We start from the raw sequence: 15217 nt of genomic DNA on the forward strand, positions 1-15217 counted from the left end.
GTGCAGAATTATTAGGCAAGTTGTATTTTTGAGGAATTATTTTATTATTGAACAACAACCATGTTCTCAATGAACCCAAAAAACTCATTAATATCAAAGCTGAATGTTTTTGGAAGTAGTTTTTAGTTTGTATATAGTTTTAGCTATTTTAGGGGGATATCTGTGTGTGCAGGTGACTATTACTGTGCATAATTATTAGGCAACTTAACAAAAAACAAATATATACCCATTCCAATTATTTTTACCAGTGAAACCAATATAACATCTCCACATTCACAAATATACATTTCTGACATTCAAAAACAAAACAAAAACAAATCAGCGACCAATATAGTCACCTTTCTTTGCAAGGACACTCAAAAGCCTGCCATCCATGGATTCTGTCAGTGTTTTGATCTGTTCACCATCAACATTGCGTGCAGCAGCAACCACAGCCTCCCAGACACTGTTCAGAGAGGTGTACTGTTTTCCCTCCTTGTAAATCTCACATTTGATGATGGACCACAGGTTCTCAATGGGGTTCAGATCAGGTGAACAAGGTGGCCATGTCATTAGTTTTTCTTCTTTTATACCCTTTCTTGCCAGCCACGCTGTGGAGTACTTGGACACGTGTGATGGAGCATTGTCCTGCATGAAAATCATGTTTTCTTGAAGGATGCAGACTTCTTCCTGTACCACTGCTTGAAGAAGGTGTCTTCCAGAAACTGGCAGTAGGACTGGGAGTTGAGCTTGACTCCATCCTAAACCCGAAAAGGCCCCACAAGCTCATCTTTGATGATACCAGCCCAAACCAGTACTCCACCTCCACCTTGCTGGCGTCTGAGTCGGACTGGAGCTCTCTGCCCTTTACCAATCCAGCCACGGGCCCATCCATCTGGCCCATCAAGACTCACTCTCATTACATCAGTCCATAAAACCTTAGAAAAACCAGTCTTGAGATATTTCTTGGCCCAGTCTTGACGTTTCAGCTTGTGTGTCTTGTTCAGTGGTGGTCGTCTTTCAGCCTTTCTTACCTTGGCCATGTCTCTGAGTATTGCACACCTTGTGCTTTTGGGCACTCCAGTGATGTTGCAGCTCTGAAATATGGCCAAACTGGTGGCAAGTGGCATCTTGGCAGCTGCACGCTTGACTTTTCTCAGTTCATGGGCAGTTATTTGGCGCCTTGGTTTTTCCACATGCTTCTTGCGACCCTGTTGACTATTTTGAATGAAACGCTTGATTGTTCGATGATCACGCTTCAGAAGCTTTGCAATTTTGAGACTGCTGCATCCCTCTGCAAGATATCTCACTATTTTTGACTTTTCTGAGCCTGTCAAGTCCTTCTTTTGACCCATTTTGCCAAAGGAAAGGACGTTGCCTAATAATTATGCACACGTGATATAGGGTGTTGATGTCATTAGACCACACCCCTTCTCATTACAGAGATGCACATCACCTAATATGCTTAATTGGTAGTAGGCTTTCGAGCCAATACAGCTTGGAGTAAGACAACATGCATGAAGAGGATGATGTGGACAAAATACTCATTTGCCTAATAATTCTGCACTCCCTGTAGGAAAAAGGCAAGACAGGGGAGGCAGTGTGATGCCTTGGCTAGTGATCTAAGAAACCTTGGTTTCTGCCATCCCTGTGGATGTTACTTTGACACACATCATCTACATTGTTGCAGACTACGTACACTCATTCATGGAAACGGTATTGCCTGATGCATGTGGCCTCTTTCAGCAGGATAATGTGCCCTGCCACAAAGCAAAAATAGTTCAGAAATGGTTTGAGGAGCACAACAACGAGTTTAAGGTGTTGACTTGGCCTCCAAATTCCCCATGGGGGTCCCACCTCACAACTTACAGGATTTAAAAGATCTGTTGTTAACATCTTGGTACCAGATACCTTTTAGCTTGGCTGCTATTGCTGGCCAAGATCCACTCTGCAACACAAAACAGAGAGTAGCAACTATGTCTACAAGAACAGGGTTTTATTTTTTAAATACTTCAGGTGCTGTGAAAACTCTACGGTTATATATAATCCAGTCTGCCTGCTTTCTCTCACATAATTCCAGTCAACAAAAAGCTAAAACAAAAAACCCAAAACAAACAAACAAACAAAAAAAATGAATCTTAAAAAGAAAAACAGGATAGTATGATGATGTAGAGTGTTGGATATTCCAGGCTACCACAGGCACTTTAGGCATTTAGGTAATATAGCTCACACACCACTCTAAGATTTCTGCACTTCCACTGCAAGGCCAGTAGGAGCTGCAGAAGGGCTCAACAATGTTTAGTATAAAAATAATTATCTGAAAGGAAATACAATCAGACACTCCTATGCTACCTGGGCAGATCTGTAACCAAGATAAGAAGAAGCGGTTTGATTGCTTTCTTTATTATCATTGAAATCACAAGAAAACGAGCAGCTGTCCATCCTCCTGATCTAATGTGCTCATCATTTCCATCTGGAAGCAGACACATCATCAGCCTTCTGGGAAAGGATGCAGTCAGTGATTCAGACTTCCAGTAGCATTTGAGAAGTAGGCTTGAGGGATGACTACTATGACTGACACCATTCAACAAATCATTTTCTGCCAGAATGAAGTCTGCTTTTTCAAGGAGCACACAGTTCAGAGTGTGTGATGGTCCTTTGACCCCAGTCTTTATTCACATCAGGCTCTTGTTCTTTGTCATGCTCACGGATGTCAAGTCTTTCTGTTCACATATCTTCATTTTAAAGATGACGCAGCCATATCTCAGTTTTGCACAAAAAAGCAAACGCTCCAAACTTCCAAGTATTAAAAACAGAAAAATATATTGAATTAAACAGCCACTCCTCACGCAAACACAACTGTGACTCTTCTCATACTTCATGCTTGTCATAACGAAGGGAGCGCTTACACATCCATGCTGCAGCACCGAGTTCTGACCACTTGATGATGCTGTTCAGTCGCAGCTTTGGCGAGCAGAGGCACTGCTCCCTAATGCCCCTGACTTGTAATCCTTTACCTCAATACATAAATCCATTACAACCACAATGGACATTGTGTAACTAGAGCTGCTGGATTAATCGCACAAATTTATGTCACTGTTATGATATAACCGTTTAATTTTGCACACGTCACAATAGGTGAGTTCATGGGGAAGGCTTTGCTGTGGCTTTGTAAAGGTTAAAATCAATATGACTGCGTCTTAGTACTCGTACTATAACATATTGAGCAGTGAAAAATTATTCAAGGACTGCTCATCCAAGGATTCAGCAAATGACTGTGTAAACTCAAGGTCTTCCAGCCAAAGACTTGAAAGCAGCTTTTCTTTCTGCATTCATTTATCACAATGAGTCAGGCTGAAGAGAGCGAGAGAAAATAACCCCGACTTTCTCTGATTGTGTTTGTTTTATAGAGAAACCAACGTTATGCATGGCCAAGCTTGTAAATATGAAGCTGTTTACGACAGGCTAGTTCTACCCATGTTTTTTGCTCTGCAATGAAAACCTCTGACACTACAATTAAGCTGAAAAGTCTGTGCTGCATGGCTAACCTCAGGTCTTGTCTTACACTAAAGCTGTTTTCAATTTTAATGCAAATACAAAACACCGGCTCCTGTTTTTAAAACTCTTATCCTTATCTTAGCTAATGTATTCTTAACAAGCACAACACCAAAAAGCTATGAGGGGGTAAAGCAACCACTACACACTCGCCTCATTAGGTAAACCTGTTCATCTGCTCATTAACACAAATATCTAATCAGCCAGTCTCGTGGCAGCAACTCGGTGCATTTAGGCATGTAGACAAGACCGAGAAGAGCTGCTGAAGTTCAGAATGAGAAAGAAAAGTGATTTAAGTGACTTTGAACGTGGTATGGTTGTTCGTGCCAGATGAGCTGGTCTGTGTTTCAGAAACTGCTGATCTACTGGGATTTTCCCACATAACCATATCACAACTATTTAGTTACTAAAATAAAATAAAAATAAAGAGGAAATAATTAATTTTAGTATTTTTTAGTTTGCTAAAAATTTAGATGCTGCCATGACACTTTTAAAAAGCTCTGTGTTTTTATTTTAATGCTTTTTTAAATTATTGGATCCATCCTGCCCTATATCAACGGTTTGGGCAGATGCTGGTGGTCTAATGGTGTAATAGAGTGGGTGATACTGTTTAGCACCAACTGAGCATCATGTAAACACTGCAGCCTAACTGTGTATTGCTGCTGCTACTTAACATGCACATCCCTTTATGAAGAGAGTGTGCCCATCTTCTGAAGAATACTTCCAGAAGCATCTCAGACGTGTCTCTTGAACATAACAGTAAGCTCACTGAATTCAAATGATCTTCACAGTCACTAGAAGTCAGTCCCATAGAGCACCTTTAGATGCACAGGAACAACAAATTCATATCATGAATGTGCAGCTGACAAATCTGCAGCAACTGTGTCATGCTTTCATGTTAATATGGACCAAAATCTCAGAGCAATGTTTCCAGCACCTTGTTGAATCGGTGCCATTAAGACTTAAGAGAGTTCTGAAGGCAAGAATGGGTCCAACGTGGTACTAGCAAGGTGTACCTAATGAATTGACCAGGCAGTATTTCAAGCTAAAAATGGAAAAATGCCAATAGAGTATTAAAGCTACATAATTACACTGAGCAGTGCAGTGTTTGAACCAGTGTTGGAACAGGGCGCCGAGTAGTCAATCAGAAAATGCAAGGTCCATTCATGTTTACTCACTCAGTTTATTCTTTGTGGCTTTCTGAGCTTAAAAATAACTTTAGTCATTACACTGTTATCAGAACTGTTGGCCATGGTGCTGGAATGTGCTTTTACTTTAAGACGTGGTTTTAGCCAGACCTTCCTTCAACCCACAGAAATGACTAGAGCATATATGAAACAGACGATCCCCCTGTTGAGACACACCAACTTTCCATGTCCCCTAAGGCACGTCTGTGTGCTGATGAGTCCTGTGACTGATGCAGCCACAAGGGAAGCCCTCCTACTCTGCCTTATGGTTCCTGTTTGAATAACCTGACCCTCGCCTTTCTGCCTGCATGTTAATTCAGTATTTAATGTGTTTCAGTCAGGGCTCTGACTGAACATAAGGGTGATTGCGTCAAGATGTACTGGATTACATGTTGTTTGGTGCTGATGCATATGATGTGTCTGTGTATGTGTGTCTATGTGTGTGTGTCTATGTGTGTGTGTGTGTGTGTGTGTATGTGTGTCTATGTGTGTGTGTCTATGTGTGTGTGTGTGTGTGTGTGTGTGTGTGTGTGTGTGTGTGTGTGTGTGTGTGTGTGCTTAATGATGCAGCATCTTTCCAGAACCAGCCCAGAAGGTGAAAGCTAGCTGAGTCACTGAATGCGGTGGAACCTGCAGCCAAATTCACAAAGCCGTCTCACCCACCTTTTTAATCATAACGCCTACATGGTGTTTAAACCTGGGTGTGGGTGATCAAGCGATGCACCTCAGGTAAATTCTCCTACATATTAACAAAAATTCAAAAAGTTTTTTCTCGGTTTTTCGTTGTTGTTTGTTTTAAATTTCAGGATAATGACATGTATTTAAGGTCTCAAACCTTCTTACACAGTTTCCATTCTGAATTTTATAGTTTTGATTCTAATGCTAAGCAACTCTTTGACCCATTTGAGAGATGCAGTTTTATCCCTGATTACTGATGCTGATCATTTAACCTGTCTTATATGACTTGAATTAGTATGATTATTTATTCATTTATTTATTTATTGCAATTTCTGCTTTTCTCTCACACATTAAATCAGCACATTTGTTTGTGAAACACTGCATGTGATTTACATTTCATTTGACCTTTTAACATTGATGGCAGAGTCAGGCTGTCACAAAGCATGAGATCTGAACCCAAACGCAGATAAAAAAAAAACAACTAAAGGAACAAAAGACGAGCCTTTATTTCAGATGATGAAAGGTCTAAGATATAAAGTCCACCGAAAGTATAAAAAAAAAAAATCAAAACTGAGTGAGACATGCAGAAGACATTAAAAGATGCTGAGACCAAGACTGAGACTGAGATAGCACCTTTTATACACATGAGGCCAGTTAGGAGAAGTGAACAGAGCAGGACACGCAAGTGACAATAATCACGGACAATGAGACAGGAGGGAGGAAGTAAAATTGGACACAAGGCACTAGAAACAAAACTATCAAAATAAAACAGGAAGTGAGAACCATGATTGAATGGGGAAACAGACGCATGAATGAACTTAACTGGGCAGCTGACACAAGAACTAAAGATTCCACTAAAGGCTTGTAAGACTGAAGATTTAAATATATCTATATACACAGACCAATAAATAAAACTATGAATCCCAAACAACCTAAGAAAAAAAAGAAGAAGCAGAAACCACAAACACACGTGGGAACATGACACTTGTTAACAGGTAGCCATGTGCTATTTACTTATTGGAGAAACAACAATGAATTCTTCTGAGTAAACAGAAGAAAACTCATATATTATAATGAGTGTAACCCCTGCTGTACAAACACTGGAAAGGACAGCTTGGAGCAGCTCATTAGCACCTCTGTAAACGGCTTATTTTTTGCCAACCTTATAGAAAAACTCTTTTCTTTTTTCTGTCTGTTGTGAAGATTTGGTGAACAGCATGTGTCTGTAAAAACTGTAAACCTTTTCATGTTAACTTTTGTGTCTCTTTGAATCTCTTGCGACAAAAGCTGCCCAATTCTCTGTTCTGCATTTAAAGCGCTAAGTTAATCATCTGATCTCACAAAGCATGATGCTAAAGGAATAACCAGAGGACATGATTTGTGGATTTTGCTTCTAAGTTCTGTTCTAAAATAGGGACATTTAGATGAATGCAACTTTAAGTTTTTCTTAGAAAACTCAGCAGCATACCCAGGATTTTAGCTCAGAGGTGAAAAGACAGCCTTACTTTGTTCATCACTGTGGACGTTTCCATGGATTTCTCATGAAGCAAAAATCTTTTTTTCTCTGAAATACCTAGCAGTTTTGATGTGAATCGTGGAGTAATCCAGTCTCTGGGGACAAACTCACACACTCACATACACACATTCACTAAAAGCAATTTTGCTTTCATGCTCAAAGAGATTTGCTTTTTCTTGCTTCAACTGCTTAATCACCCTGACTAGGGTATGGATATATGTGTCCAACCATACTTAATGACTTAATGAGATAAGGAATTGTGCGAGTTCTCTTTATCATCCTGTCTTCCTTATCTGTACATTTTCCTTTCTCCCGGTTCCTCATCTCTCGTGTGGGCGCAACATGCGCGGCCCTCCCGTCACATCACACACATGCTCTGCTGTCTCTCTATTTAATCATCCTCCCTCCGAGCGGCTGCTCTGATGCTGTCAGTCTCCCCCTGATTTATGCCTTTGGCATTAGTCACCGCCTAACTTGCCCCTTGTCCCCTCCTCACAAGTCCCCCTCTTCTCCAAGTTTAGCACTAATCTTCTGCTTCTAAGACAGCACCTGCACAGCCCCAACAGATGGGATGGTTATATTTACTCTGTCTCTCTGTCTGGCACACACATCAGTACACATGTACTTTAACACTGTGCAAACATTTAAATGCACACTTGAGATGAAAGACTCACCGAGACCGGAGAGTGAAAACATCCTGCTATGATTTGTCAGATCAAGATACTAGAAAAGCATATTGCATATATAAAGTATTTGAAATGTTTCCAAGGTCAGTGCACCATTATGAGAGATAGCAACGTTGCGACGTAGTGTTTGTACTTCTTAGAACAGATTTTACTGTGAGACCATGTCTCAGATAGACTTAATGGAGTTAGGTCTAATTGATTAATCAGAGAAATGGAGTTGTGCGATTTAATCGCCAAGTCCTCTTTTCTTATCCTGTAAGCACCAGATTATCTGAGCCAGGATTTCCGGAGTGATAGTCTTTAGTCTTTATTTTGGAGTGTGTGAAATGCTAATGACGACAACCAATTGTTCTACCTGTTTATATGACGTGTGCAGGCAGGAAGTCACATAATAGTGGCTTACTGTAAATGTGCTACCAGTGTTGGTCAAGTTACTTGAAAAAAGTAATCAGTAACTAATTATTGATTACTTCCCCAAAAAAGTAATCCCGTTACTTTACTGATTACTTATTTTCAAAAGTAATTAATTACTTAGTTACTTAGTTACTTTTTAAAAACACAATTTACAACCTGAAGAGGTGATAAAGCGATAGATCTTTCAGCCCAATTCTACTTTTTCTACATAATCCATCATACAAAATGTAATCAAATGGAAAAATCTCTTTTTTTTAACTTGTTTTATCAGTTTTAATCTTTTAACTTTATGCATCAAGCAAAAATTATATATGCAACATTCTCTGAGTTGAATAAATTAGTTTAACATTTAAACCTATTTTCTGCACATTCCAGCACATAAAATAAAATATTTTTTGTGTTTACACTCACTCTTTCAAATAGATGCAAGTAAAACACAGCAGAAAATAAATAAAGTCAAAGACTCAGCGGTCCTGTTGCTCTATTTTCACCTATTAAGCAGCACTGCGGTAGGCGGAGGTTTACCCTGGTGCAGGTGTGCCGCGGTCAGTTGAAGAATCCGCGACTTTCTCTGTGAATTTCCCATTACGTCGTTGCGCACTCGGTGCTTGCTTGGAAGTTTAGGGGTTTTTTTTCGCTGTAAAAAGAAGTTTTCTCCCACAATCGATATGTGATCCATTGTTGATCTGCACACAGCTGTTGTCACTAACGGCGCACTCGCTTACGTCACTGTCGTGAGACATTCTCGCAAAAAAATCACGGTTTTAGTAACGCAGTAATGCAGTGTTCCTACGGGAAAGTAACGGTAATCTAATTACCGTTTTTGCAATAGTAATCCCTTACTTTACTCGTTACTCGAAAAAGTAATCAGATTACAGTAACTTGTTACTCTGCGTGCTACCTATGCGTTGTTTTTTTTTCAGTTTTTTAAAATTTTATTTTATTATTTTGAAGCCAGTGATCCAATGCAAGTACTGTAACTCCTTCACCAAATTTGTTTATACTCTAAGGACTTACCCTGGTAGATATACAGCATATATACAGCAACGTTTTTGATGAGAGAAAAAGGCACCAACTAAAAGGCCACACCAATAACAGTAACTGAGGTAGTAGAAGGTGAGTTATTTGACTCTTGGCTCCTTCAGTCCACGCGTCAAAGCATTCCTGGGCAAGATACCGAATCCCAAATTACTCCAGATACATTCATTGTCATGTGAGTGGGTGTGTGCTAATTAGAAAGCGCTTGTCCTCTACCAGAGGCCTTGGAGTTTGAGGGTCCTGCGAAGTATCTTCCTAGGACTGCGCTCTTCTCTGATGTCGTTCCTGGGAACTGCCCAATGCTGGATCCACTCGCCCAGTTTGGAGGTCGCTGTCCTATTTGCTCCATTTTATCACAGGAACCGCTGCTGCCTTTACCCTCCACATCTTCTATTTCCTCGTCAGTGTAGATACTGCGTGTTGAATATTCCATAGGTCCCACATCCTCTTCATGTATCTCCTTTCGCTGGGACTGCTTGTGTAGTAGTAACAGTTACCTTTTAACAGAAACACGGTACTATGGTTTCAAAAAGCATGTCACTCATGAACACACACCTCAAGCTTTTCAAAACAGAAGAAACACTACACAGAGTTCAACTATGAGACACTAACGATAATTTTTAACCTTACAACTGTTTACAACTTGCATAGTTCCCATTTCTGTATAGCTGTATATCTCAGATTTCTGTAAAGTTATTTATTTCATATTCTGTATAGTTTTTCATATTTATATCCTGTTCATATCCTGTACATAGCTTGTACTCACTACAGCCTGTACATACTTATAGTTATAGAATATTCACAACATACTTCATACTGTGAACATTATAACATACCATAATAGACCCATTTCTGTAATATACTCACATATCTATATTATTGCTAATATATATTGTAATATATCTATATCACTAAAGCACTTCTGGATGGATGCAAACTGCATTTCGTTGCCCTGTACCTGTGCACGTGCAATGACAATAAAGTTGAATTCTATTCTATTCTATTCTATTCTATTCTATTCTAACAATTAGAGATGGCACGATACCACTTTTTTATGTCCGATACCGATACCGATATCATAAATTTGGATATCTGCCGATACCGATATGAATCCGATATAGTGTTTTTTAATCAACAAAACTGTTTTTTAAAATATCTTGCTGCATTTTGCAAGTCTGCAAATTCATACTCAAGTTTAAAACAACAACTACACTAAAGCTATTCTGTTATACCTGTATACAAAAAAAATATTTCATAGTTCAGCAATACTGATCAATCTAAAAAACTTAGACCTACACCATCCTCCCTATTCTGGTATTTTAAAGAGTACTTAGCGTAAATATTAAGCAACCTAACTAATAGGGTTCCAACTCCCAGCAACAACAAAAATAAATAAATAAAAAATAGGGAACCACCCCTCACGCGCCACCTCATGATGCTTAATCGACGTAATCAACCTTAATTTGATGCAGTGTGAAAAAAAATGCACAGAAATCAATTATTTTTCAAGAAATATTAAATAGATTCAACATCTTTTTTCAACAAAATTGCAGACTGCACAGATGGTACCTTCCCAAAGGAAAAAGTACTATAGCTTACTAGGGTATATATATTAGACTTAATAGTCACTATATACAGTAATTGACTTCTATTCCTTTTACATCAAATTAAAACTTTGGGTGTCAGATAATTATTTATTAAAAGCTAGACATTTTAAATGAGAATAAGAAAGAAAAGTATGTCTTTGTGCCCCCTTTTCCCAGTTAATGCCCTATCGGCCCCCCTGGTTAAACTTTGCTAGATCCGCCCCTGCACAGTTACCAGCGTCAGCTACGTAGAAAAAGATCCTCGAGTAGAAAGTAATATTAAATAAATTCTAACAACAGCTGATCAAGCTTAAACGTGCTGCTGTTGTTCAGCCGCTGGTTTCCTCTTTCTGGTGCAAAGTGGGCCAAAAACAAAGACGGACTCGCGACAGAAAAGCCGATCAGCTGATCATTTAAGCAGTTTCACGATTGAAGTAGCAGCCGGAGAGCGAGAGGCAGTCGCTCGTTAAGCTTAACGCAGGAATGCTTTACAAACATTCAGAGATGGACTTACACACTTGCTTTACTTCTCTCGGGGATAACTTTGTCGGAGATGAAATGCCAGGTTGCTAGCGAAGCTCCACATGCTATCCAGACCACCGACAGGTCCCGCATGCCACAGCCGCTCTATCACGTGATGCATACTGCTCTGACATGCTAACGTTCTGAGGTGAGTTACCGCGTGTTGCAAGTTTTGTGAGGTGCTTTCGTGATATTTAATGGATCGGATTACATTTTTTATTTTTCTCCGATATCCGATCCAGTCATTTAGGTCAGTATCGGACCGATACCGATACGTAATATCGGATCGGTCCATCTCTACTAACAATACACATGTATAACAAAGAACACGTGACATAGAGACGTGTGGTCTGTGACATATGTGGCAAGCCTGGGCGAATCATTGTCATTGTCTGATTCATGTCGAAATGTCACACATGAGTGAACATGAACAAACTGTTGTACCTGTGGTCAATATCTCTGAAATGATACATATCTTGTCTCTTTTCTGCCAGTTGATTGATTTTTAGCCAAAGTCTAGAGAGCATATGATGTACGGAGCACACTTTAACCTAATTCTGTACAACAACAACACAACACATAAACACAAACCTAAGGCTGCCATCACGGTGGACATATTGTGTTGTTTGTCATGTGAGGTCTTCAGACCAAAAGGATTTATCACACACGGTGACACACGTGCCATCACACCACCTGCAGAAGAGGGTACGGTTGCCGTTCCATTATTCATCCATTTATCCATGTCACATGAAAAGAGAAATATGTTTACTTCACAGCCCAAATGTCAGGTCGGGATGGTGAAAATGATTCTCTGATGCTCATCAGAATAGGAGTATAACAAACACGAAGCTGTTTGCTTAAATGTGGCAATTTCCATCTAGATTTTTCTTAAATTGCATTAAATTAAAAATATTTCTCAATTATACTTTCTCATCTCATGCAGTGTCACAGATTAAACGTGGCCATAAACCTTAAATGCACTTTTTAAATGCCACACCCTCTACTTCTGTAGACTCACAGATACATAGAAATGTGTTTTTTAAAATGTTTTAATTTCCCCATTGGAAAAGAACGCCTGTGGTCAGCTTGGGGTCATTCGGGTTTAATGGAATACATTTAAGAGGATTCATATCTATTGTTTAGGTTCTGCATGTTCAGACTTTCTTAACTTATTCAGCCAGAAATGTAAAGCCACAAAATTATATGTAATCCAACATAAAGGCTCCATGTGTCTGTGACGCAGATAATTGTGGAGTTGATTGAATGTTATATGTAGTCTGATGGTTTAGTTTAAAAACCGACACTGTTGAACAAGAATAGTTCACAATTTAAAAATCAACCTAAACATACAAAATAAATTGAAACTTCACAAACAGAACCACCTTTAGCAGCAAGAACTTGAAGTAATGAGTTTCTGCGTAACTTTATCAGCCACACATTGTTGTGGAGGAATTTTGGACCGCTCTTCTTTACACCTTTGCTTCAGTTTGTTGCATTCATTCATGAAAAGCTCAAACAAGCACAAATCATCACACCTGCACCACCGTGCTCGGCACTGCTGTGAGGTGTTTGTGTTAATGGTTGTATAGGAGTTGTATTTGGTTTTGGACAGATAGGGTCTTGTGCATTATGGCCAGAAAGCTCCACTTTGGTCTCTACTGTTTGAAGGACCTTGTTTCAAAAGTCTGTTCAGATGCAACCTTGGAAACCGAAGTCGTTATTTTTAGAGAGGAGCGGCTTTCTCCCAACAACCCTTTCCAATAAACATACGTCAGTCTTTTAGTTCAGTCCTTTTCCTAATTGTACTGTTATGAATTTTAAATGTAAACACACATGAAATTTCTGATGATCAATTAACCAAGTATAATATAACGGCTCATTCTTACCCTCTTAAATTCCTTCGGAAGCAGTAAGGATTAAGTTGTTTTTTTTCACGTGACTGTAGTTATTTACTGTCAGTCTTCGTGCTAAGTTAAGCTAAGACCCACCTCTAGTGCATTTTCCACTATGTCTTTTTGACTGTGTGGGTTACTGTTTAATACTCAAACACTCAATTGGGAGTTAAATTATCTCTTTAATTTATGAATGAACAGAAAAAACGATTCTCTTGTGTGTAAGTAATTTATGTGGAAATGGGGAATAAAATGGAAAGCTCTGCTATTATTTGTTGGTTGACTAAGTTGGTCTTTGAAAATCCGTGGCATTCAGCTAGACTGAAGTGCTGCTTAATGGACCATGAGGCATATGGTGTGTCGTCTAGCTGCTGTTTTGTCCCTAGATTTCCACTTAATCTCTTGCCTCATTTTGACTCTAGCTGCTTTTTTTTGTTGTATAAAAAGCATAAAAAGCAGACATCATTTTTTTCTTTACTCTAAGACTACCATCGCCACTGTTATCCACAAGTCCCTCAAATGCCCAACAACTTTGAAGCAAACAGCTGAGCCGTCATGGCACACACACACACACACACACACACACACACACACACACACACACACAAGCTGATGAGCACGGCTGAAGCTGTGAGCATGCTGCAACTTGCAAAGTAATGCTTGGCCCAAATAGAGGAATTAATGGGGGAAAAAATAACAACTAGTGGGACACTGACAGTGTGCACATGCGTGTGCATGTGTGTATAGAACAATCAGATCTCAATGGTTGTGTAGCCTCGCTACATGCAGTGTATAAGAACTTTTTTGGTTTGTTTTTACTGCATTCAGCTTTCGATGTGAATTTTGGCTCTGATTTGCGGTGGCTGTAGCTCAGGTGGCAGAGCAGGTCAGCCACTAATCAGAAGGTCGGTGGTTCGATCCCAGGCTGCCTCCTGGCTGGATGCCAAATATCCTTGGGCAAGATACTAACCCCATGTTTGCCTACTGGTGGTGGCCAGAGGGCCCGGTGGCGCCAGTGTCCGGCAGCCTCGCCTCTGTCAGTGCGCCCCAGGGCAGCTGTGGCTACAATGTAGCTTGCCATCGCCTGTGTGTGAATGGGTGAATGACTGAATGTAGTGTGAAGCGCTTTGGGGTCCTTAGGGACTAGAAAAGCGCTATACAAATGCAGGCCATTTACCATTTTGCTGGAACAAAGTGACATGGCAGAATACAAACCCAAGGCCAACAGTAGGTGTTGATTAAAAAGCCAGTGCAGAAGCTGTGCTCTGTTTTTACCTGCACACTGACGACACCATCACCACTTTCCACTCATTCTAATTCCAAACAGAGAGCACAATGGAGACGCTTACGTTTCATTTTTTCTTGAGGGAGACATCCTTGATATCAGCAAATATCCTAGCTGCATTAATACTCATAATAAAATAAATTCTAAACTGACTCTTCTAGCTGATGGCGAAAAAACAAACACACACTCACAGATGCTGATTAGTAAACATCTCCGAGGCTGTAACCTGCATCCTGGCAATGTAGGTTATGTTCATTTAGTTCCAAGCAGGAAATAAAGAGCGGGAATAAGGATCTTCCAGACTGTCATTACACATGAACACGTGCGCTTCTGCATCGGCGTTTAATTACACGTGCTTTGTTAGCACATGGAAGCACAAAAGAGAACGAGGCAAAGATCCTCTCGTGGCCTTGATGCTCTGAGCAGGCAGTGCAGTGGCCTAAGCTTGTAAAATGAGTGTATCATCCCGTGGCCCCCTGGAACACAAATAACCTCTCTCGTTTAGTCAAGACATGCACTAAACCTCCACTCATCTTCTTATCTCATGTAATTACAAATCAACATTGGCTTAATGTTGCAGGAGCTTCATGTCGAGTTTCTGAAAGCTGTTCTTCTTGTGTCCCAGAATGCCCTTTCATTATATGGGGGTATGTTAGAGGCAGATGAACCCCTCTGATTCTAATTATAGAACATCCTTTTGATTGGGATTCATCTTGAACTGCATCACTCACACTCTGTGCCCTTTGTGCGATCGGGGTCGAGATTTTTGAGGATAAATGCCAGATGAAAAAGCAAGAATTTACAAAATGACGGTTTAATCTTTTTGATTGTTTTTAAAAGATTCACAGACATTGAAATACACTTTCCTTAATGATAAAT

Source organism: Maylandia zebra, linkage group LG11, assembly GCF_041146795.1.
Source record: "Maylandia zebra isolate NMK-2024a linkage group LG11, Mzebra_GT3a, whole genome shotgun sequence".
NCBI classification, from domain to species: domain Eukaryota; kingdom Metazoa; phylum Chordata; class Actinopteri; order Cichliformes; family Cichlidae; genus Maylandia; species Maylandia zebra.